Genomic DNA, 22,663 nt, shown 5'->3' on the forward strand with positions numbered 1-22,663 from the left:
ATTGAGATACATTTTGGCAATAAAATAAAATATTTGATTTTTAGGTCAGTGGGCTCAGATGTTCTGAATGCATGTATGCCTTATGGACTAATTGCAAAATCAGTATGAGCTCAAAACATAGCTGCACCAAAAAAAATTTAATTCTGCCATGTTAATGCCCAATACTCCCTTATTTATCAAAGTTAGTTAGGAATAAAGCATTCATCCTTCATGTATAGTGATTTTATCCTGTATAATTCTCTATCAAATTAGCAGTCAAAACCTGCCACTGATACTGTACTTTCCTGAGGTAAAGTATTAAGTTGACATTTCAACATTTTTTGTTGCCTGACTGCCACTTGAGTATGTTTTTACATTACTTGAGTCCCAAACGAGGTATTAGGGGGCACCCGGATTTGAACCAGGGACCTCTCGATCTGCAGTTGAATGCTCTACCACTGAGCTACTGTATACCCCCTGCTCTTCCTCACTATAAGCACATACACATTGCAGCCTTGATGTAAAGGTTACTGTACTGTATTTCTTGTCCTGCAGGAGGTGAAGATGAGTCTATTTCTTTATGGTAATGCTTTGGAGTTATTAGTCAGGGCATAAGTAGAGAGTTCACATACTGCAGGTATAATCTGTGAGCGTATTCAAAAAGAAACTTTGATCATCCTAAATTTCCACTATAGTTAGTGCTAGTCAGAGTAGGATTTATTGAAATCCAGTTGTGACATTGTTTTATTGAAGCAAAACTGATCTAAAATACAAATTGTTACCAAACCAATATTAATAATTTCTGAAAACTATTTTATCATGGTACATTTTTGCTAAGAAAATAAAATATTTGATTTTTGGGTCAGTGGGCTCAGATGTTCTGAATGCATGTATGCCTTATGGACTAATTGCAAAATCAGTATGAGCTCAAAACATGGCTGCACCAAAAAAAATGTAATTCTGCCATGTTAATGCCCAATACTCCCTTATTTATCAAAGTTAGTTAGGAATAAAGCATTCATCCTTCATGTATAGTGATTTTATCCTGTATAATTCTCTATCAAATTAGCAGTCAAAACCTGCCACTGATACTGTACTTTCCTGAGGTAAAGTATTAAGTTGACATTTCAACATATTTTGTTGCCTGACTGCCACTTGAGTATGTTTTTACATTACTTGAGTCCCAAATGAGGTATAGACTGCAAAGTGATGCTATACATTAAAAGCAAGTAATAGGGGGCACCCGGATTTAAACCAGGGACCTCTCGATCTGCAGTCGAATGCTCTACCACTAAACTATATCCCCTGCTCTTTCTCACTATAAGCACATACACATTGCAGCCTTGATGTAAAGGTTACTGTACTGTATTTCTTGTCCTGTAGGAGGTGAAGATGAGTCTGTTTCTTTATGGTAATGCTTTGGAGTTATTAGTCAGGGCATAAATAGAGAGTTCACATACTGCAGGTATAATCTGTGAGCTTACTCAAAAAGAAACTTTGATCATCCTAAAGTTCCACTATAGTTAGTGCTAGTCAGAGTAGGATTTATTGAAATCCAGTTGTGACATTGTTTTATTGAAGCAAAACTGATCTAAAATACAAATTGTTACCAAACCAATATTAATAATTTCTGAAAACTATTTTATCATGGTACATTTTTGCTAAGAAAATAAAATATTTGAATTTTGGGTCAGTGGACTCAGATGTTCTGAATGCATGTATGCCTTATGGACTAATTGCAAAATCAGTCGGAGTTGAAAACATGGCTGTACCAAATAATTTTGAATTCTGCCATGTTAATGCCCAATACTCCCTTATTTATCAAAGTTAGTTAGGAATAAAGCATTCATCCTTCATGTACAGTTATTTTATGCTGTATAATTCTCTATCAAAAGTAGCTGTAAAAACCTGCCACTGATACTGTACTTTCCTGAGGTAAAGTATTAAGTTGAAATGTCAACATTTTTTGTTGCCTGACTGCCACTTGAGTATGTTTTTACATTACTTGAGTCCCAAACGTGGTATAGACTGGAAAGGGACGCTATACATTAAAAGCAAATTATAGGGGCACCTGGATTTGAACCAGGGACCTCTCGACATGCACTCGAATGCTCAACAACTGATTTATACCCCCTGGTCTTTCTAACTATAAGACCATACACATTGCAGCCTTGATGTAAAGGTTACTGTACTGTATTTCTTGTCCTGCAGGAGGTGAAGATGAGTCTGTTTCTTTATGGTAAAGGTTTGGAGTTATTAGTCAGGGCATAAATGGAGAGTTTACATACTGTAGGTATAATCTGTGAGCATGTTTAAAAAGAAACTTTGATCATCCTAAAGCTCCACTATTGTTTGTGCTAGTCAGAGTAGTATATATTGAAATCCAGTTGTGATATTGTTTTATGGAAGCCAAAGAGAACTAAAATACAAATTGTCACTAAACCAATATTAATAATTTCTGAAAACTAACTGATTGAGATACATTTTGGCAATAAAATAAAATATTTGATTTTTAGGTCAGTGGGCTCAGATGTTCTGAATGCATGTATGCCTTATGGACTAATTGCAAAATCAGTATGAGTTCAAAACATGGCTGCACCAAAAAAAAATGTAATTCTGCCATGTTAATGCCCAATACTCTCTTATTTATCAAAGTTAGTTAGGAATAAAGCATTCATCCTTCATGTATAGTGATTTTATCCTGTATAATTTTCTATCAAATTAGCAGTCAAAACCTGCCACTGATACTGTACTTTCCTGAGGTAAAGTATTAAGTTGACATTTCAACATTTTTTGTTGCCTGACTGCCACTTGAGTATGTTTTTACATTACTTGAGTCCCAAATGAGGTATAGACTGCGAAGTGATGATATACATTAAAAGCAAGTAATAGGGTGCACCCGTATTTGAACCAGGGACCTCTCGATCTGCAGTCAAATGCTCTACCACTGAGCTATACCCCCTGCTCTTTCTCACTATTAGCACATACACATTGCAGCCTTGATGTAAAGGTTACTGTACTGTATTTCTTGTCCTGCAGGAGGTGAAGATGAGTCTATTTCTTTATGGTAATGCTTTGGAGTTATTAGTCAGGGCATAAATAGAGAGTTCACATACTGCAGGTATAATCTGTGAGCATACTCAAAAAGAAACTTTGATCTTCCTAAATTTCCACTATAGTTAGTGCTAGTCAGAGTAGGATTTATTGAAATCCAGTTGTGACATTGTTTTATTGAAGCAAAACTGATCTAAAATACAAATTGTTACCAAACCAATATTAATAATTTCTGAAAACTATTTTATCATGGTAAATTTTTGATAAGAAAATAAAATATTTGAATTTTGGGTCAGTGGGCTCAGATGTTCTGAATGCATGTATGCCTTATGGACTAATTGCAAAATCAGTCGGAGTTGAAAACATGGCTGTACCAAATAATTTTGAATTCTGCCATGTTAATGCCCAATACTCCCTTATTTATCAAAGTTAGTTAGGAATAAAGCATTCATCCTTCATGTACAGTTATTTTAGGCTGTATAATTCTCTATCAAAAGTAGCTGTAAAAACCTGCCACTGATACTGTACTTTCCTGAGGTAAAGTATTAAGTTGAAATGTCAACATTTTTTGTTGCCTGACTGCCACTTGAGTATGTTTTTACATTACTTGAGTCCCAAACGTGGAATAGACTGGAAAGGGACGCTATACATTAAAAGCAAATTACAGGGGCACCTGGATTTGAACCAGGGACCTCTCGACATGCACTCGAATGCTCAACAACTGATTTATACCCCCTGGTCTTTCTAACTATAAGACCATACACATTGCAGCCTTGATGTAAAGGTTACTGTACTGTATTTCTTGTCCTGCAGGAGGTGAAGATGAGTCTGTTTCTTTATGGTAAAGGTTTGGAGTTATTAGTCAGGGCATAAATGGAGAGTTTACATACTGTAGGTATAATCTGTGAGCATGTTTAAAAAGAAACTTTGATCATCCTAAAGCTCCACTATTGTTTGTGCTAGGCAGAGTAGTATATATTGAAATCCAGTTGTGACATTGTTTTATGGAAGCCAAAGAGAACTAAAATACAAATTGTCACTAAACCAATATTAATAATTTCTGAAAACTAACTGATTGAGATACATTTTGGCAATAAAATAAAATATTTGATTTTTAGGTCAGTGGGCTCAGATGTTCTGAATGCATGTATGCCTTATGGACTAATTGCAAAATCAGTATGAGTTCAAAACATGGCTGCACCAAAAAAATTGTAATTCTGCCATGTTAATGCCCAATACTCCCTTATTTATCAAAGTTAGTTAGGAATAAAGCATTCATCCTTCATGTATAGTGATTTTATCCTGTATAATTCTCTATCAAATTAGCTGTCAAAACCTGCCACTGATACTGTACTTTCCTGAGGTAAAGTATTAAGTTGACATTTCAACATTTTTTGTTGCCTGACTGCCACTTGAGTAAGTTTTTACATTACTTGAGTCCGAAACGCAAGTAATAGAGAGCACCCGGATTTGAACCTGGGACCTCTCGATCTGCAGTCGAATGCTCTACCACTGAGCTATACCCCCTGCTCTTTCTCACTGTAAGCACATGCACATTGCAGCCTTGATGTAAAGGTTACTGTACTGTATTTCTTGTCCTGCAGGAGGTGAAGATGAGTCTATTTCTTTATGGTAATGCTTTGGAGTTATTAGTCAGGGCATAAATAGAGAGTTCACATACTGCAGGTATAATCTGTGAGCATACTCAAAAAGAAACTTTGATCTTCCTAAATTTCCACTATAGTTAGTGCTAGTCAGAGTAGGATTTATTGAAATCCAGTTGTGACATTGTTTTATTGAAGCAAAACTGATCTAAAATACAAATTGTTACCAAACCAATATTAATAATTTCTGAAAACTATTTTATCATGGTACATTTTTGCTAAGAAAATAAAATATTTGAATTTTGGGTCAGTGGGCTCAGATGTTCTGAATGCATGTATGCCTTATGGACTAATTGCAAAATCAGTCGGAGTTGAAAACATGGCTGTACCAAATAATTTTGAATTCTGCCATGTTAATGCCCAATACTCCCTTATTTATCAAAGTTAGTTAGGAATAAAGCATTCATCCTTCATGTACAGTTATTTTATGCTGTATAATTCTCTATCAAAAGTAGCTGTAAAAACCTGCCACTGATACTGTACTTTCCTGAGGTAAAGTATTAAGTTGAAATGTCAACATTTTTTGTTGCCTGACTGCCACTTGAGTATGTTTTTATATTACTTGAGTCCCAAACGTGGTATAGACTGCAAAGGGACGCTATACATTAAAAGCAAATTATAGGGGGCACCTGGATTTGAACCAGGGACCTCTCGACATGCACTCGAATGCTCAACAACTGATTTATACCCCCTGGTCTTTCTAACTATAAGACCATACACATTGCAGCCTTGATGTAAAGGTTACTGTACTGTATTTCTTGTCCTGCAGGAGGTGAAGATGAGTCTGTTTCTTTATGGTAAAGGTTTGGAGTTATTAGTTAGGGCATAAATAGAGAGTTTACATACTGTAGGTATAATCTGTGAGCATGTTTAAAAAGAAACTTTGATCATCCTAAAGCTCCACTATTGTTTGTGCTAGTCAGAGTAGTATATATTGAAATTCAGTTGTGACATTGTTTTATGGAAGCCAAAGAGAACTAAAATACAAATTGTCACTAAACCAATATTAATAATTTCTGAAAACTAACTGATTGAGATACATTTTGGCAATAAAATAAAATATTTGATTTTTAGGTCAGTGGGCTCAGATGTTCTGAATTCATGTATGCCTTATGGACTAATTGCAAAATCAGTATGAGTTCAAAACATGGCTGCACCAAAAAAATTGTAATTCTGCCATGTTAATGCCCAATACTCCCTTATTTATCAAAGTTAGTTAGGAATAAAGCATTCATCCTTCATGTATAGTGATTTTATCCTGTATAATTCTCTATCAAATTAGCAGTCAAAACCTGCCACTGATACTGTACTTTCCTGAGGTAAAGTATTAAGTTGACATTTCAAAATTTTTTGTTGCCTGACTGCCACTTGAGTATGTTTTTACATTACTTGAGTCCCAAATGAGGTATAGACTGCAAAGTGATGCTATACATTAAAAGCAAGTAATAGGGGGCACCCGAATTTGAACCAGGGACCTCTCGATCTGCAGTCGAATGCTCTACCACTGAGCTATACCCCCTGCTCTTTCTCACTATAAGCACATACACATTGTAGCCTTGATGTAAAGGTTACTGTACTGTATTTCTTGTCCTGCAGGAGGTGAATATGAGTCTATTTCTTTATGGTAATGCTTTGGAGTTATTAGTCAGGGCATAAATAGAGAGTTCACATACTGCAGGTATACTCTGTGAGCATACTCAAAAAGAAACTTTGATCATCCTAAATTTCCACTATAGTTAGTGCTAGTCAGAGTAGAATTTATTGAAATCCAGTTGTGACATTGTTTTATTGAAGCAAAACTGATCTAAAATACAAATTGTTACCAAACCAATATTAATAATTTCTGAAAACTATTTTATCATGGTACATTTTTGCTAAGAAAATAAAATATTTGAATTTTGGGTCAGTGGGCTCAGATGTTCTGAATGCATGTATGCCTTATGGACTTATTGCAAAATCAGTCGGAGTTGAAAACATGGCTGTAACAAATCATTTTGAATTCTGCCATGTTAATGCCCAATACTCCCTTATTTATCAAAGTTAGTTAGGAATAAAGCATTCATCCTTCATGTACAGTTATTTTATGCTGTATAATTCTCTATCAAAAGTAGCTGTAAAAACCTGCCACTGATACTGTACTTCCCTGAGGTAAAGTATTAAGTTGAAATGTCAACATTTTTTGTTGCCTGACTGCCACTTGAGTATGTTTTTACATTACTTGAGTCCCAAACGTGGTATAGACTGCAAAGGGACGCTATACATTAAAAGCAAATTATAGGGGGCACCTGGATTTGAACCAGGGACCTCTCGACATGCACTCGAATGCTCAACAACTGATTTATACCCCCTGGTCTTTCTAACTATAAGACCATACACATTGCAGCCTTGATGTAAAGGTTACTGTACTGTATTTCTTGTCCTGCAGGAGGTGAAGATGAGTCTGTTTCTTTATGGTAAAGGTTTGGAGTTATTAGTCAGGGCATAAATAGAGAGTTTACATACTGTAGGTATAATCTGTGAGCATGTTTAAAAAGAAACTTTGATCATCCTAAAGCTCCACTATTGTTTGTGCTAGTCAGAGTAGTATATATTGAAATCCAGTTGTGACATTGTTTTATGGAAGCCAAAGAGAACTAAAATACAAATTGTCACTAAACCAATATTAATAATTTCTGAAAACTAACTGATTGAGATACATTTTGGCAATAAAATAAAATATTTGATTTTTAGGTCAGTGGGCTCAGATGTTCTGAATGCATGTATGCCTTATAGACTAATTGCAAAATCAGTATGAGTTCAAAACATGGCTGCACCAAAAAAAATGTCATTCTGCCATGTTAATGCCCAATACTCTCTTATTTATCAAAGTTAGTTAGGAATAAAGCATTCATCCTTCATGTATAGTGATTTTATCCTGTATAATTCTCTATCAAATTAGCAGTCAAAACCTGCCACTGATACTGTACTTTCCTGAGGTAACGTATTAAGTTGACATTTCAACATTTTTTGTTGCTTGACTGCCGCTTGAGTATGTTTCTACATTACTTGAGTCCGAAACGCAAGTAATAGAGGGCACCCGGATTTGAACCTGGGACCTCTCGATCTGCAGTCGAATGCTCTACCACTGAGTTATACCCCCTGCTCTTTCTCACTATAAGCACATGCACATTGCAGCCTTGATGTAAAGGTTACTGTAGTGTATTTCTTGTCCTGCAGGAGGTGAAGATGAGTCTGTTTCTTTATGGTAATGCTTTGGAGTTATTAGTCAGGGCATAAATAGAGAGTTCACATACTGCAGGTATAATCTGTGAGCATACTCAAAAAGAAACTTTGATCATCCTAAAGTTCCACTATAGTTAGTGCTAGTCAGAGTAGGATTTATTGAAATCCAGTTGTGACATTGTTTTATTGAAGCAAAACTGATCTAAAATACAAATTGTTACCAAACCAATATTAATAATTTCTGAAAACTATTTTATCATGGTACATTTTTGCTAAGAAAATAAAATATTTGAATTTTGGGTCAGTGGGCTCAGATGTTCTGAATGCATGTATGCCTTATGGACTAATTGCAAAATCAGTCAGAGTTGAAAACATGGCTGTACCAAATAATTTTGAATTCTGCCATGTTAATGCCCAATACTCCCTTATTTATCAAAGTTTGTTAGGAATAAAGCATTCATCCTTCATGTACAGTTATTTTATGCTGTATAATTCTCTATCAAAAGTAGCTGTAAAAACCTGCCACTGATACTGTACTTTCCTGAGGTAAAGTATTAAGTTGAAATGTTAACATTTTTTGTTGCCTGACTGCCACTTGAGTATGTTTTTACATTACTTGAGTCCCAAACAAGGTATAGACTGCAAAGGGACGCTATACATTAAAAGCAAAAACTTTGATCATCCTAAAGCTCCACTATTGTTTGTGCTAGTCAGAGTAGTATATATTGAAATCCAGTTGTGACATTGTTTTATGGAAGCCAAAGAGAACTAAAATACAAATTATCACTAAACCAATATAAATAATTTCTGAAAACTAACTGATTGAGATACATTTTGGCAATAAAATAAAATATTTGATTTTTAGGTCAGTGGGCTCAGATGTTCTGAATGCATGTATGCCTTATGGACTAATTGCAAAATCAGTATGAGTTCAAAACATGGCTGCACCAAAAAAATTGTAATTCTGCCATGTTAATGCCCAATACTCCCTTTTTTATCAAAGTTAGTTAGGAATAAAGCATTCATCCTTCATGTATAGTGATTTTATCCTGTATAATTCTCTATCAAACTAGCAGTCAAAACCTGCCACTGATACTGTACTTTCCAGAGGTAAAGTATTAAGTTGACATTTCAACATTTTTTGTTGCCTGACTGCCACTTGAGTATGTTTTTACATTACTTGAGTCCCAAACGTGGTATAGACTGCAAAGGGACGCTATACATTAAAAGCAAATTGTAGGGGCACCTGGATTTGAACCAGGGACCTCTCGACATGCATTTGAATGCTCAACAACTTATTTATACCCCCTCGTCTTTCTAACTATAAGACCATACACATTGCAGCCTTGATGTAAAGGTTACTGTACTGTATTTCTTGTCCTGGAGGAGGTAAAGATGAGTCTGTTTCTTTATGGTAAAGGTTTGGAGTTATTAGTCAGGGCATAAATGGAGAGTTTACATACTGTAGGTATAATCTGTGAGCATGTTTAAAAAGAAACTTTGATCATCCTAAAGTTCCACTATTGTTTGTGCTAGTCAGAGTAGTATATATTGAAATCCAATTGTGACATTGTTTTATGGAAGCCAAAGAGAACTAAAATACAAGTTGTCACTAAACCAATATTAATAATTTCTGAAAACTAACTGATTGAGATACATTTTGGCAATAAAATAAAATATTTGATTTTTAGGTCAGTGGGCTCAGATGTTCTGAATGCATGTATGCCTTATGGACTAATTGCAAAATCAGTATGAGCTCAAAACATGGCTGCACCAAAAAAAATGTAATTCTGCCATGTTAATGCCCAATACTCTCTTATTTATCAAAGTTAGTTAGGAATAAAGCATTCATCCTTCATGTATAGTGATTTTATCCTGTATAATTCTCTATCAAATTAGCAGTCAAAACCTGCCACTGATACTGTACTTTCCTGAGGTAAAGTATTAAGTTGACATTTCAACATTTTTTGTTGCCTGACTGCCACTTGAGTATGTTTTTACATTACTTGAGTCCCAAATGAGGTATAGACTGCAAAGTGATGCTATACATTAAAAGCAAGTAATAGGGGGCACCCGGATTTAAACCAGGGACCTCTCGATCTGCAGTCGAATGCTCTACCACTGAGCTACTGTATACCCCCTGCTCTTTCTCACTATAAGCACATACACATTGCAGCCTTGATGTAAAGGTTACTGTACTGTATTTCTTGTCCTGCAGGAGGTGAAGATGAGTCTATTTCTTTATGGTAATGCTTTGGAGTTATTAGTCAGGGCATAAATAGAGAGTTCACATACTGCAGGTATAATCTGTGAGCGTATTCAAAAAGAAACTTTGATCATCCTAAATTTCCACTATAGTTAGTGCTAGTCAGAGTAGGATTTATTGAAATCCAGTTGTGACATTGTTTTATTGAAGCAAAACTGATCTAAAATACAAATTGTTACCAAACCAATATTAATAATTTCTGAAAACTATTTTATCATGGTACATTTTTGCTAAGAAAATAAAATATTTGAATTTTGGGTCAGTGGGCTCAGATGTTCTGAATGCATGTATGCCTTATGGACTAATTGCAAAATCAGTCGGAGTTGAAAACATGGCTGTACCAAATAATTTTGAATTCTGCCATGTTAATGCCCAATACTCCCTTATTTATCAAAGTTAGTTAGGAATAAAGCATTCATCCTTCATGCACAGTTATTTTATGCTGTATAATTCTTTATCAAAAGTAGCTGTAAAAACCTGCCACTGATACTGTACTTTCCTGAGGTAAAGTATTAAGTTGAAATGTCAACATTTTTTGTTTCCTGACTGCCACTTGAGTATGTTTTTACATTACTTGAGTCCCAAACGTGGTATAGACTGCTAAGGGACGCTATACATTAAAAGCAAATTACAGGGGGCACCTGGATTTGAACCAGGGACCTCTCGACATGCACTCGAATGCTCAACAACTGATTTATACCCCCTGGTCTTTCTAACTATAAGACCATACACATTGCAGCCTTGATGTAAAGGTTACTGTACTGTATTTCTTGTCCTGCAGGAGGTGAAGATGAGTCTGTTTCTTTATGGTAAAGGTTTGGAGTTATTAGTCAGGGCATAAATAGAGAGTTTACATACTGTAGGTATAATCTGTGAGCATGTTTAAAAAGAAACTTTGATCATCCTAAAGCTCCACTATTGTTTGTGCTAGGCAGAGTAGTATATATTGAAATCCAGTTGTGACATTGTTTTATGGAAGCCAAATAGAACTAAAATACAAATTGTCACTAAACCAATATTAATAATTTCTGAAAACTAACTGATTGAGATACATTTTGGCAATAAAATAAAATATTTGATTTTTAGGTCAGTGGGCTCAGATGTTCTGAATGCATGTATGCCTTATGGACTAATTGCAAAATCAGTATGAGTTCAAAACATGGCTGCACCAAAAAAATTGTAATTCTGCCATGTTAATGCCCAATACTCCCTTATTTATCAAAGTTAGTTAGGAATAAAGCATTCATCCTTCATGTATATTGATTTTATCCTGTATAATTCTCTATCAAATTAGCAGTCAAAACCTGCCACTGATACTGTACTTTCCTGAGGTAAAGTATTAAGTTGACATTTCAACATTTTTTGTTGCCTGACTGCCACTTGAGTATGTTTTTACATTACTTGAGTCCCAAACGAGGTATAGACTGCAAAGTGATGCTATACATTAAAAGCAAGTAATAGGGTGCACCCGGATTTGAACCAGGGACCTCTCGATCTGCAGTCGAATGCTCTACCACTGAGATATACCCCCTGCTCTTTCTCACTATAAGCACATACACATTGCAGCCTTGATGTAAAGGTTACTGTACTGTATTTCTTGTCCTGCAGGAGGTGAACATGAGTCTATTTCTTTATGGTAATGCTTTGGAGTTATTAGTCAGGGCATAAATAGAGAGTTCACATACTGCAGGTATAATCTGTGAGCATACTCAAAAAGAAACTTTGATCATCCTAAATTTCCACTATAGTTAGTGCTAGTCAGAGTAGGATTTATTGAAATCCAGTTGTGACATTGTTTTATTGAAGCAAAACTGATCAAAAATACAAATTGTTACCAAACCAATATTAATAATTTCTGAAAACTATTTTATCATGGTACATTTTTGCTAAGAAAATAAAATATTTGAATTTTGGGTCAGTGGGCTCAGATGTTCTGAATGCATGTATGCCTTATGGACTAATTGCAAAATCAGTCGGAGTTGAAAACGTGGCTGTACCAAATAATTTTGAATTCTGCCATGTTAATGCCCAATACTACCTTATTTATCAAAGTTAGTTAGGAATAAAGCATTCATCCTTCATGTACAGTTATTTTATGCTGTATAATTCTCTATCAAAAGTAGCTGTAAAAACCTGCCACTGATACTGTACTTTCCTGAGGTAAAGTATTAAGTTGAAATGTCAACATTTTTTGTTGCCTGACTGCCACTTGAGTATGTTTTTACATTACTTGAGTCCCAAACAAGGTATAGACTGCAAAGGGACGCTATACATTAAAAGCAAAAACTTTGATCATCCTAAAGCTCCACTATTGTTTGTGCTAGTCAGAGTAGTATATATTGAAATCCAGTTGTGACATTGTTTTATGGAAGCCAAAGAGAATTAAAATACAAATTGTCACTAAACCAATATAAATAATTTCTGAAAACTAACTGATTGAGATACATTTTGGCAATAAAATAAAATATTTGATTTTTAGGTCAGTGGGCTCAGATGTTCTGAATGCATGTATGCCTTATGGACTAATTGCAAAATCAGTATGAGTTCAAAACATGGCTGCACCAAAAAAATTGTAATTCTGCCATGTTAATGCCCAATACTCCCTTATTTATCAAAGTTAGTTAGGAATAAAGCATTCATCCTTCATGTATAGTGATTTTATCCTGTATAATTCTCTATCAAACTAGCAGTCAAAACCTGCCACTGATACTGTACTTTCCAGAGGTAAAGTATTAAGTTGACATTTCAACATTTTTTGTTGCCTGACTGCCACTTGAGTATGTTTTTACATTACTTGAGTCCCAAATGAGGTATAGACTGCAAAGTGATGCTATACATTAAAAGCAAGTGATAGGGGGCACCCAGATTTGAACATTACTTGCAGTCGAATGCTCTACCACTGAGCTATACCCCCTGCTCTTTCTCACTATAAGCACATACACATTGCAGCCTTGATGTAAAGGTTACTGTACTGTATTTCTTGTCCTGCAGGAAGTGAAGATGAGTCTATTTCTTTATGGTAATGCTTTGGAGTTATTAGTCAGGGCATAAATAGAGAGTTCACATACTGCAGGTATAATCTGTGAGCATACTCAAAAAGAAACTTTGATCTTTCTAAATTTCCACTATAGTTAGTGCTAGTCAGAGTAGGATTTATTGAAATCCAGTTGTGACATTGTTTTATTGATGCAAAACTGATCTAAAATACAAATTGTTACCAAACCAATATTAATAATTTCTGAAAACTATTTTATCATGGTACATTTTTGCTACGAAAATAAAATATTTGAATTTTGGGTCAGTGGGCTCAGATGTTCTGAATGCATGTATGCCTTATGGACTAATTGCAAAATCAGTCGGAGTTGAAAACATGGCTGTACCAAATCATTTTGAATTCTGCCATGTTAATGCCCAATACTCCCTTATTTATCAAAGTTAGTTAGGAATAAAGCATTCATCCTTCATGTACAGTTATTTTATGCTGTATAATTCTTTATCAAAAGTAGCTGTAAAAACCTGCCACTGATACTGTACTTTCCTGAGGTAAAGTATTAAGTTGAAATGTCAACATTTTTTGTTGCCTGACTGCCACTTGAGTATGTTTTTACAATACTTGAGTCCCAAACGTGGTATAGACTGCTAAGGGACGCTATACATTAAAAGCAAATTACAGGGGGCACCTGGATTTGAACCAGGGACCTCTCGACATGCACTCGAATGCTCAACAACTGATTTATACCCCCTGGTCTTTCTAACTATACGACCATACACATTGCAGCCTTGATGTAAAGGTTACTGTACTGTATTTCTTGTCCTGCAGGAGGTGAAGATGAGTCTGTTTCTTTATGGTAAAGGTTTGGAGTTATTAGTCAGGGCATAAATAGAGAGTTTACATACTGTAGGTATAATCTGTGAGCATGTTTAAAAAGAAACTTTGATCATCCTAAAGCTCCACTATTGTTCGTGCTAGTCTGAGTAGTATATATTGAAATCCAGTTGTGACATTGTTTTATGGAAGCCAAAGAGAACTAAAATACAAATTGTCACTAAACCAATATTAATAATTTCTGAAAACTAACTGATTGAGATACATTTTGGCAATAAAATAAAATATTTGATTTTTAGGTCAGTGGGCCCAGATGTTCTGAATGCATGTATGCCTTATGGACTAATTGCAAAATCAGTATGAGTTCAAAACATGGCTGCACCAAAAAAAATGTAATTCTGCCATGTTATTGCCCAATACTCCCTTATTTATCAGTTATTTAGGAATAAAGCATTCATCCTTCATGTATAGTGATTTTATCCTGTATAATTCTCTATCAAAAGTAGCAGTCAAAACCTGCCACTGATACTGTACTTTCCTGAGGTAAAGTATTAAGTTGAAATGTCAACATTTTTTGTTTCCTGACTGCCACTTGAGTATGTTTTTACATTACTTGAGTCCCAAACGTGGTATAGACTGCTAAGGGACGCTATACATTAAAAGCAAATTACAGGGGGCACCTGGATTTGAACCAGGGACCTCTCGACATGCACTCGAATGCTCAACAACTGATTTATACCCCCTGGTCTTTCTAACTATAAGACCATACACATTGCAGCCTTGATGTAAAGGTTACTGTACTGTATTTCTTGTCCTGCAGGAGGTGAAGATGAGTCTGTTTCTTTATGGTAAAGGTTTGGAGTTATTAGTCAGGGCATAAATAGAGAGTTTACATACTGTAGGTATAATCTGTGAGCATGTTTAAAAAGAAACTTTGATCATCCTAAAGCTCCACTATTGTTTGTGCTAGGCAGAGTAGTATATATTGAAATCCAGTTGTGACATTGTTTTATGGAAGCCAAATAGAACTAAAATACAAATTGTCACTAAACCAATATTAATAATTTCTGAAAACTAACTGATTGAGATACATTTTGGCAATAAAATAAAATATTTGATTTTTAGGTCAGTGGGCTCAGATGTTCTGAATGCATGTATGCCTTATGGACTAATTGCAAAATCAGTATGAGTTCAAAACATGGCTGCACCAAAAAAATTGTAATTTTGCCATGTTAATGCCCAATACTCCCTTATTTATCAAAGTTAGTTAGGAATAAAGCATTCATCCTTCATGTATAGTGATTTTATCCTGTATAATTCTCTATCAAATTAGCAGTCAAAACCTGCCACTGATACTGTACTTTCCTGAGGTAAAGTATTAAGTTGACATTTCAAAATTTTTTGTTGCCTGACTGCCACTTGAGTATGTTTTTACATTACTTGAGTCCCAAACGAGGTATAGACTGCAAAGTGATGCTATACATTAAAAGCAAGTAATAGGGTGCACCCGTATTTGAACCAGGGACCTCTCGATCTGCAGTCGAATGCTCTACCATTGAGCTATACCCCCTGCTCTTTCTCACTATAAGCACATACACATTGCAGCCTTGATGTAAAGGTTACTGTACTGTATTTCTTGTCCTGCAGGAGGTGAACATGAGTCTATTTCTTTATGGTAATGCTTTGGAGTTATTAGTCAGGGCATAAATAGAGAGTTCACATACTGCAGGTATAATCTGTGAGCATACTCAAAAAGAAACTTTGATCATCCTAAATTTCCACTATAGTTAGTGCTAGTCAGAGTAGGATTTATTGAAATCCAGTTGTGACATTGTTTTATTGAAGCAAAACTGATCTAAAATACAAATTGTTACCAAACCAATATTAATAATTTCTGAAAACTATTTTATCATGGTACATTTTTGCTAAGAAAATAAAATATTTGAATTTTGGGTCAGTGGGCTCAGATGTTCTGAATGCATGTATGCCTTATGGACTAATTGCAAAATCAGTCGGAGTTGAAAACGTGGCTGTACCAAATAATTTTGAATTCTGCCATGTTAATGCCCAATACTACCTTATTTATCAAAGTTAGTTAGGAATAAAGCATTCATCCTTCATGTACAGTTATTTTATGCTGTATAATTCTCTATCAAAAGTAGCTGTAAAAACCTGCCACTGATACTGTACTTTCCTGAGGTAAAGTATTAAGTTGAAATGTCAACATTTTTTGTTGCCTGACTGCCACTTGAGTATGTTTTTACATTACTTGAGACCCAAACAAGGTATAGACTGCAAAGGGACGCTATACATTAAAAGCAAAAACTTTGATCATCCTAAAGCTCCACTATTGTTTGTGCTAGTCAGAGTAGTATATATTGAAATCCAGTTGTGACATTGTTTTATGGAAGCCAAAGAGAACTAAAATACAAATTGTCACTAAACCAATATAAATAATTTCTGAAAACTAACTGATTGAGATACATTTTGGCAATAAAATAAAATATTTGATTTTTAGGTCAGTGGGCTCAGATGTTCTGAATGCATGTATGCCTTATGGACTAATTGCAAAATCAGTATGAGTTCAAAACATGGCTGCACCAAAAAAATTGTAATTCTGCCATGTTAATGCCCAATACTCCCTTATTTATCAAAGTTAGTTAGGAATAAAGCATTCATCCTTCATGTATAGTGATTTTATCCTGTATAATTCTCTATCAAACTAGCAGTCAAAACCTGCCACTGATACTGTACTTTCCAGAGGTAAAGTATTAAGTTGACATTTCAACATTTTTTGTTGCCTGACTGCCACTTGAGTATGTTTTTACATTACTTGAGTCCCAAATGAGGTATAGACTGCAAAGTGATGCTATACATTAAAAGCAAGTGATAGGGGGCACCCGGACTTGAACCAGGGACCTCTCGATCTGCAGTCGATTGCTCTACCACTGAGCTATACCCCCTGCTCTTTCTCACTATAAGCACATACACATTGCAGCCTTTATGTAAAGGTTACTGTACTGTATTTCTTGTCCTGCAGGAGGCGAAGATGAGTCTGTTTCTTTATGGTAATGCTTTGGAGTTATTAGTCAGGGCATAAATAGAGAGTTCACATACTGCAGGTATAATCTGTGAGCATGCTCAAAAAGAAACTTTGATCATCCTAAAGTTCCACTATAGTTATGCTAGCCAGAGTAGGATATATTGAAATCCAGTTGTGACATTGTTTTATGGAAGCAAAACTGAACTAAAATACAAATTGTTACCAAACCAATATTAATAATTTCTGAAAACTATTTTATCGTGGTACATTTTTGCTAAGAAAATAAAATATTTGATTTTTGGGTCAGTGGGCTCAGATGTTCTGAATGCATGTATGCCTTATGGACTAATTGCAAAATCAGTCGGAGTTGAAAATATGGCTGTATCAAAATATTTTGAATACTGCCATGTTTATGCCCAATACTCCCTTATTTATTAAAGTTAGTTAGGAATAAAGCATTCATCCTTCATGTACAGTTATTTTATGTTGTATAATTCTCTATCAAAAGTAGCTGTAAAAACCTCCCACTGATACTGTACTTTCCTGAGGTAAAGTAATAAGTTGAAATGTCAACATTTTTTGTTGCCTGACTGCCACTTGAGTATGTTTTTACATATCTTGAGTCCCAAACGATGTAAAGACTGCAAAGGGTTGCTATACATTAAAAGCAAATTATAGGGGGCACCTGGATTTTAACCAGGGACCTCTCGACATGCACTCGAATGCTCAACAACTGATTTATACCCCCTGGTCTTTCCAACTATAAGACCATACACATTGCAGCCTTGACGTAAAGGTTACTATACTGTATTTCTTGTCCTGCAGGAGGTGAAGATGAGTCTGTTTCTTTATGGTAAAGCTTTGGAGTTATTAGTCAGGGCATAAATAGAGAGTTTACATACTGTAGGTATAATCTGTGAGCATGTTTAAAAAGAAACTTTGATCATCCTAAAGCTCCACTATTGTTCATGCTAGTCAGAGTAGTATATATTGAAATCCAGTTGTGACATTGTTTTATGGAAGTCAAAGAGAACTAAAATACAAATTGTCACTAAAAAAATATTAATAATTTCTGAAAACTAACTGATCGAGATACATTTTGGTAATAAAATAAAATATTTGATTTTTAGGTCAGTGGGCTCAGATGTTCTGAATGCATGTATGCCTTATGGACTAATTGCAAAATCAGTATGAGTTCAAAACATGGCTGCACCAAAAAAAATTGTAATTCTGCCATGTTAATGCCCAATACTCCCTTATTTATCAAAGTTAGTTAGGAATAAAGCATTCATCCTTCATGTATAGTGATTTTATCCTGTAATATTCTCTATCAAAAGTAGCAGTCAAAACCTGCCACTGATACTGTACTTTCCTGAGGTAAAGTATTAAGTTGACATTTCAACATTTTTTGTTGCCTAACTGCCACTTGAGTATGTTTTTCATTACTTGAGTCCCAAACGAGGTATAGACTGCAAAGTGATGCTATACATTAAAAGCAAGTAATGAGGGTGCACCCGGTTTTGAACCAGGGATCTCTCAATCTGCAGTCGAATGCTCTACCACTGAGCTATTCCCCCTGCTCTTTCTATCTATAAGCACATACACATTGCTGCCTTGATGTAAAGGTTACTGTACTGTATTTCTTGTCCTGCAGGAGGTGAAGATGAGTCTGTTTCTTTATGGTAAAGCTTTGGAGTTATTAGTCAGGGCATAAATAGAGAGTTCACATACTGTAGGTATAATCTGTGAGCATGTTTAAAAAGAAACTTTGATCATCCTAAAGCTACACTATTGTTCATGATAGTCAGAGTAGTATATATTGAAATCCAGTTGTGACATTGTTTTATGGAAGTCAAAGAGAACTAAAATACAAATTGTCACTAAAAAAATATTAATCTGTGAACATGCTCAAAAAGAAACTTTGATCATCCTAAAGTTCCACTATAGTTAGTGCTAGTCAGAGTAGGATATATTGAAATCCAGTTGGACTAATTGCAAAATCAGTCGGAGTTGAAAACATGGCTGTACCAAATAATTTTGAATTCTGCCATGTTAATGCCCAATTCTCCCTTATTTATCAAAGTTAGTTAGGAATAAAGCATTCATCCTTCATGTATAGTGATTTTATCCTGTATAATTCTCTATCAAAAGTAGCAGTCAAAACCTGCCACTGATACTGTACTTTCCTGAGGTAAAGTATTAAGTTGACATTTCAACATTTTTTGTTGCCTGACTGCCACTTGAGTATGTTTTTCATTACTTGAGTCCCAAACAAGGTATAGACTGCAAAGTGATGCTATACATTAAAAGCAAGTAATAGGGGGCACCCGGATTTTAACCAAGGACCTTTCGATCTGCAGTCGAATGCTCTACCACTGAGCTATAACCCCTGCTCTTTCTAACTATGAGCACATACACATTGCAGCCTTGATGTAAAGGTTACTGTACTGTATTTCTTGTCCTGCAGGAGGTGAAGATGAGTCTGTTTCTTTATGGTAAAGCTTTGGAGTTATTAGTCAGGGCATAAATAGAGAGTTTACATACTGTAGGTATAATCTGTGAGCATGTTTAAAAATAAACTTTGATCATCCTAAAGCTACACTATTGTTCATGCTAGTCAGAGTAGTATATATTGAAATCCAGTTGTGACATTGTTTTATGGAAGTCAAAGAGAACTAAAATACAAATTGTCACTAAAAAAATATTAATAATTTCTGAAAACTAAATGATCGAGATACATTTTGGTAATAAAATAAAATATTTGATTTTTAGGTCAGTGGGCTCAGATGTTCTGAATGCATGTATGCCTTATGGACTAATTGCAAAATCAGTATGAGTTCAAAACATGGCTGCACCAAAAAAAATTGTAATTCTGCCATGTTAATGCCCAATACTCCCTTATTTATCAAAGTTAGTTAGGAATAAAGCATTCATCCTTCATGTATAGTGATTTTATCCTGTAATATTCTCTATCAAAAGTAGCAGTCAAAACCTGCCACTGATACTGTACTTTCCTGAGGTAAAGTATTAAGTTGACATTTCAACATTTTTTGTTGCCTAACTGCCACTTGAGTATGTTTTTCATTACTTGAGTCCCAAACGAGGTATAGACTGCAAAGTGATGCTATACATTAAAAGCAAGTAATGAGGGTGCACCCGGTTTTGAACCAGGGATCTCTCAATCTGCAGTCGAATGCTCTACCACTGAGCTATTCCCCCTGCTCTTTCTATCTATAAGCACATACACATTGCTGCCTTGATGTAAAGGTTACTGTACTGTATTTCTTGTCCTGCAGGAGGTGAAGATGAGTCTGTTTCTTTATGGTAAAGCTTTGGAGTTATTAGTCAGGGCATAAATAGAGAGTTCACATACTGTAGGTATAATCTGTGAGCATGTTTAAAAAGAAACTTTGATCATCCTAAAGCTACACTATTGTTCATGCTAGTCAGAGTAGTATATATTGAAATCCAGTTGTGACATTGTTTTATGGAAGTCAAAGAGAACTAAAATACAAATTGTCACTAAAAAAATATTAATCTGTGAACATGCTCAAAAAGAAACTTTGATCATCCTAAAGTTCCACTATAGTTAGTGCTAGTCAGAGTAGGATATATTGAAATCCAGTTGGACTAATTGCAAAATCAGTCGGAGTTGAAAACATGGCTGTACCAAATAATTTTGAATTCTGCCATGTTAATGCCCAATTCTCCCTTATTTATCAAAGTTAGTTAGGAATAAAGCATTCATCCTTCATGTATAGTGATTTTATCCTGTATAATTCTCTATCAAAAGTAGCAGTCAAAACCTGCCACTGATACTGTACTTTCCTGAGGTAAAGTATTAAGTTGACATTTCAACATTTTTTGTTGCCTGACTGCCACTTGAGTATGTTTTTCATTACTTGAGTCCCAAACAAGGTATAGACTGCAAAGTGATGCTATACATTAAAAGCAAGTAATAGGGGGCACCCGGATTTTAACCAAGGACCTTTCGATCTGCAGTCGAATGCTCTACCACTGAGCTATAACCCCTGCTCTTTCTAACTATGAGCACATACACATTGCAGCCTTGATGTAAAGGTTACTGTACTGTATTTCTTGTCCTGCAGGAGGTGAAGATGAGTCTGTTTCTTTATGGTAAAGCTTTGGAGTTATTAGTCAGGGCATAAATAGAGAGTTTACATACTGTAGGTATAATCTGTGAGCATGTTTAAAAAGAAACTTTGATCATCCTAAAGCTACACTATTGTTCATGCTAGTCAGAGTAGTATATATTGAAATCCAGTTGTGACATTGTTTTATGGAAGTCAAAGAGAACTAAAATACAAATTGTCACTAAAAAAATATTAATAATTTCTGAAAACTAAATGATCGAGATACATTTTGGTAATAAAATAAAATATTTGATTTTTAGGTCAGTGGGCTCAGATGTTCTGAATGCATGTATGCCTTATGGACTAATTGCAAAATCAGTATGAGTTCAAAACATGGCTGCACCAAAAAAAAATTGTAATTCTGCCATGTTAATGCCCAATACTCCCTTATTTATCAAAGTTAGTTAGGAATAAAGCATTCATCCTTCATGTATAGTGATTTTATCCTGTAATATTCTCTATCAAAAGTAGCAGTCAAAACCTGCCACTGATACTGTACTTTCCTGAGGTAAAGTATTAAGTTGACATTTCAACATTTTTTGTTGCCTAGCTGCCACTTGAGTATGTTTTTCATTAGTTGAGTCCCAAACGAGGTATAGACTGCAAAGTGATGCTATACATTAAAAGCAAGTAATGAGGGTGCACCTGGATTTGAACCAGGGATCTCTCAATCTGCAGTCGAATGCTCTACCACTGAGGTATACCCCCTGCTCTTTCTAACTATAAGCACATACACATTGCTGCCTTGATGTAAAGGTTACTATACTGTATTTCTTGTCCTGCAGGAGGTGAAGATGAGTCTGTTTCTTTATGGTAATGCTTTGGAGTTATTAGTCAGGGCATAAATAGAGAGTTCACATACTGCAGGTATAATCTGTGAACATGCTCAAAAAGAAACTTTGATCATCCTAAAGTTCCACTATAGTTAGTGCTAGTCAGAGTATGATATATTGAAATCCAGTTGTGACATTGTTTTAGGGAAGCAAAACTGAACTAAAATACAAATTGTTACCAAACCAATATTAATAATTTCTGAAAACTATTTTATCGTGGTACATTTTTGCTAAGAAAATAAAATATCTGATTTTTGGGTCAGTGGGCTCAGATGTTCTGAATGCATGTATGCCTTATGGACTAATTGCAAAATCAGTCGGAGTTGAAAACATGGCTGTACCAAATAATTTTGAATTCTGCCATGTTAATGCCCAATTCTCCCTTATTTATCAAAGTTAGTTAGGAATAAAGCATTCATCCTTCATGTATAGTGATTTTATCCTGTATAATTCTCTATCAAAAGTAGCAGTCAAAACCTGCCACTGATACTGTACTTTCCTGAGGTAAAGTATTAAGTTGACATTTCAACATTTTTTGTTGCCTGACTGCCACTTGAGTATGTTTTTCATTACTTGAGTCCCAAACAAGGTATAGACTGCAAAGTGATGCTATACATTAAAA

General features: G+C 35.1%; 15 non-coding genes across 15 annotated transcripts; all 15 read right to left on the reverse strand.

Moving 5' to 3' along the window:
• Positions 1 to 380: 380 nt before the first annotated feature.
• On the reverse strand, positions 381 to 457 carry TRNAC-GCA (transfer RNA cysteine (anticodon GCA)). The gene has a single exon. It is a non-coding gene; the product is annotated as a tRNA-Cys (tRNA).
• A 756-nt stretch (positions 458 to 1,213) lies between these two features.
• TRNAC-GCA (transfer RNA cysteine (anticodon GCA)) lies at positions 1,214 to 1,285 on the reverse strand. The gene has a single exon. It is a non-coding gene; the product is annotated as a tRNA-Cys (tRNA).
• A 1,584-nt stretch (positions 1,286 to 2,869) lies between these two features.
• On the reverse strand, positions 2,870 to 2,941 carry TRNAC-GCA (transfer RNA cysteine (anticodon GCA)). The gene has a single exon. It is a non-coding gene; the product is annotated as a tRNA-Cys (tRNA).
• A 1,547-nt stretch (positions 2,942 to 4,488) lies between these two features.
• TRNAC-GCA (transfer RNA cysteine (anticodon GCA)) lies at positions 4,489 to 4,560 on the reverse strand. Its single transcript has one exon. It is a non-coding gene; the product is annotated as a tRNA-Cys (tRNA).
• A 1,584-nt stretch (positions 4,561 to 6,144) lies between these two features.
• On the reverse strand, positions 6,145 to 6,216 carry TRNAC-GCA (transfer RNA cysteine (anticodon GCA)). Its single transcript has one exon. It is a non-coding gene; the product is annotated as a tRNA-Cys (tRNA).
• A 1,548-nt stretch (positions 6,217 to 7,764) lies between these two features.
• TRNAC-GCA (transfer RNA cysteine (anticodon GCA)) lies at positions 7,765 to 7,836 on the reverse strand. The gene has a single exon. It is a non-coding gene; the product is annotated as a tRNA-Cys (tRNA).
• Positions 7,837 to 9,983: 2,147 nt separating this feature from the next.
• On the reverse strand, positions 9,984 to 10,060 carry TRNAC-GCA (transfer RNA cysteine (anticodon GCA)). Its single transcript has one exon. It is a non-coding gene; the product is annotated as a tRNA-Cys (tRNA).
• A 1,584-nt stretch (positions 10,061 to 11,644) lies between these two features.
• Positions 11,645 to 11,716, reverse strand: TRNAC-GCA (transfer RNA cysteine (anticodon GCA)). Its single transcript has one exon. It is a non-coding gene; the product is annotated as a tRNA-Cys (tRNA).
• A 3,793-nt stretch (positions 11,717 to 15,509) lies between these two features.
• Positions 15,510 to 15,581, reverse strand: TRNAC-GCA (transfer RNA cysteine (anticodon GCA)). Its single transcript has one exon. It is a non-coding gene; the product is annotated as a tRNA-Cys (tRNA).
• A 1,321-nt stretch (positions 15,582 to 16,902) lies between these two features.
• TRNAC-GCA (transfer RNA cysteine (anticodon GCA)) lies at positions 16,903 to 16,974 on the reverse strand. The gene has a single exon. It is a non-coding gene; the product is annotated as a tRNA-Cys (tRNA).
• Positions 16,975 to 18,559: 1,585 nt separating this feature from the next.
• Positions 18,560 to 18,631, reverse strand: TRNAC-GCA (transfer RNA cysteine (anticodon GCA)). The gene has a single exon. It is a non-coding gene; the product is annotated as a tRNA-Cys (tRNA).
• A 741-nt stretch (positions 18,632 to 19,372) lies between these two features.
• TRNAC-GCA (transfer RNA cysteine (anticodon GCA)) lies at positions 19,373 to 19,444 on the reverse strand. Its single transcript has one exon. It is a non-coding gene; the product is annotated as a tRNA-Cys (tRNA).
• Positions 19,445 to 20,201: 757 nt separating this feature from the next.
• Positions 20,202 to 20,273, reverse strand: TRNAC-GCA (transfer RNA cysteine (anticodon GCA)). The gene has a single exon. It is a non-coding gene; the product is annotated as a tRNA-Cys (tRNA).
• Positions 20,274 to 21,014: 741 nt separating this feature from the next.
• Positions 21,015 to 21,086, reverse strand: TRNAC-GCA (transfer RNA cysteine (anticodon GCA)). Its single transcript has one exon. It is a non-coding gene; the product is annotated as a tRNA-Cys (tRNA).
• Positions 21,087 to 21,844: 758 nt separating this feature from the next.
• Positions 21,845 to 21,916, reverse strand: TRNAC-GCA (transfer RNA cysteine (anticodon GCA)). The gene has a single exon. It is a non-coding gene; the product is annotated as a tRNA-Cys (tRNA).
• Positions 21,917 to 22,663: the final 747 nt, after the last annotated feature.

This window comes from Pseudophryne corroboree, chromosome 1, assembly GCF_028390025.1.
Source record: "Pseudophryne corroboree isolate aPseCor3 chromosome 1, aPseCor3.hap2, whole genome shotgun sequence".
Lineage (NCBI taxonomy): Eukaryota > Metazoa > Chordata > Amphibia > Anura > Myobatrachidae > Pseudophryne > Pseudophryne corroboree.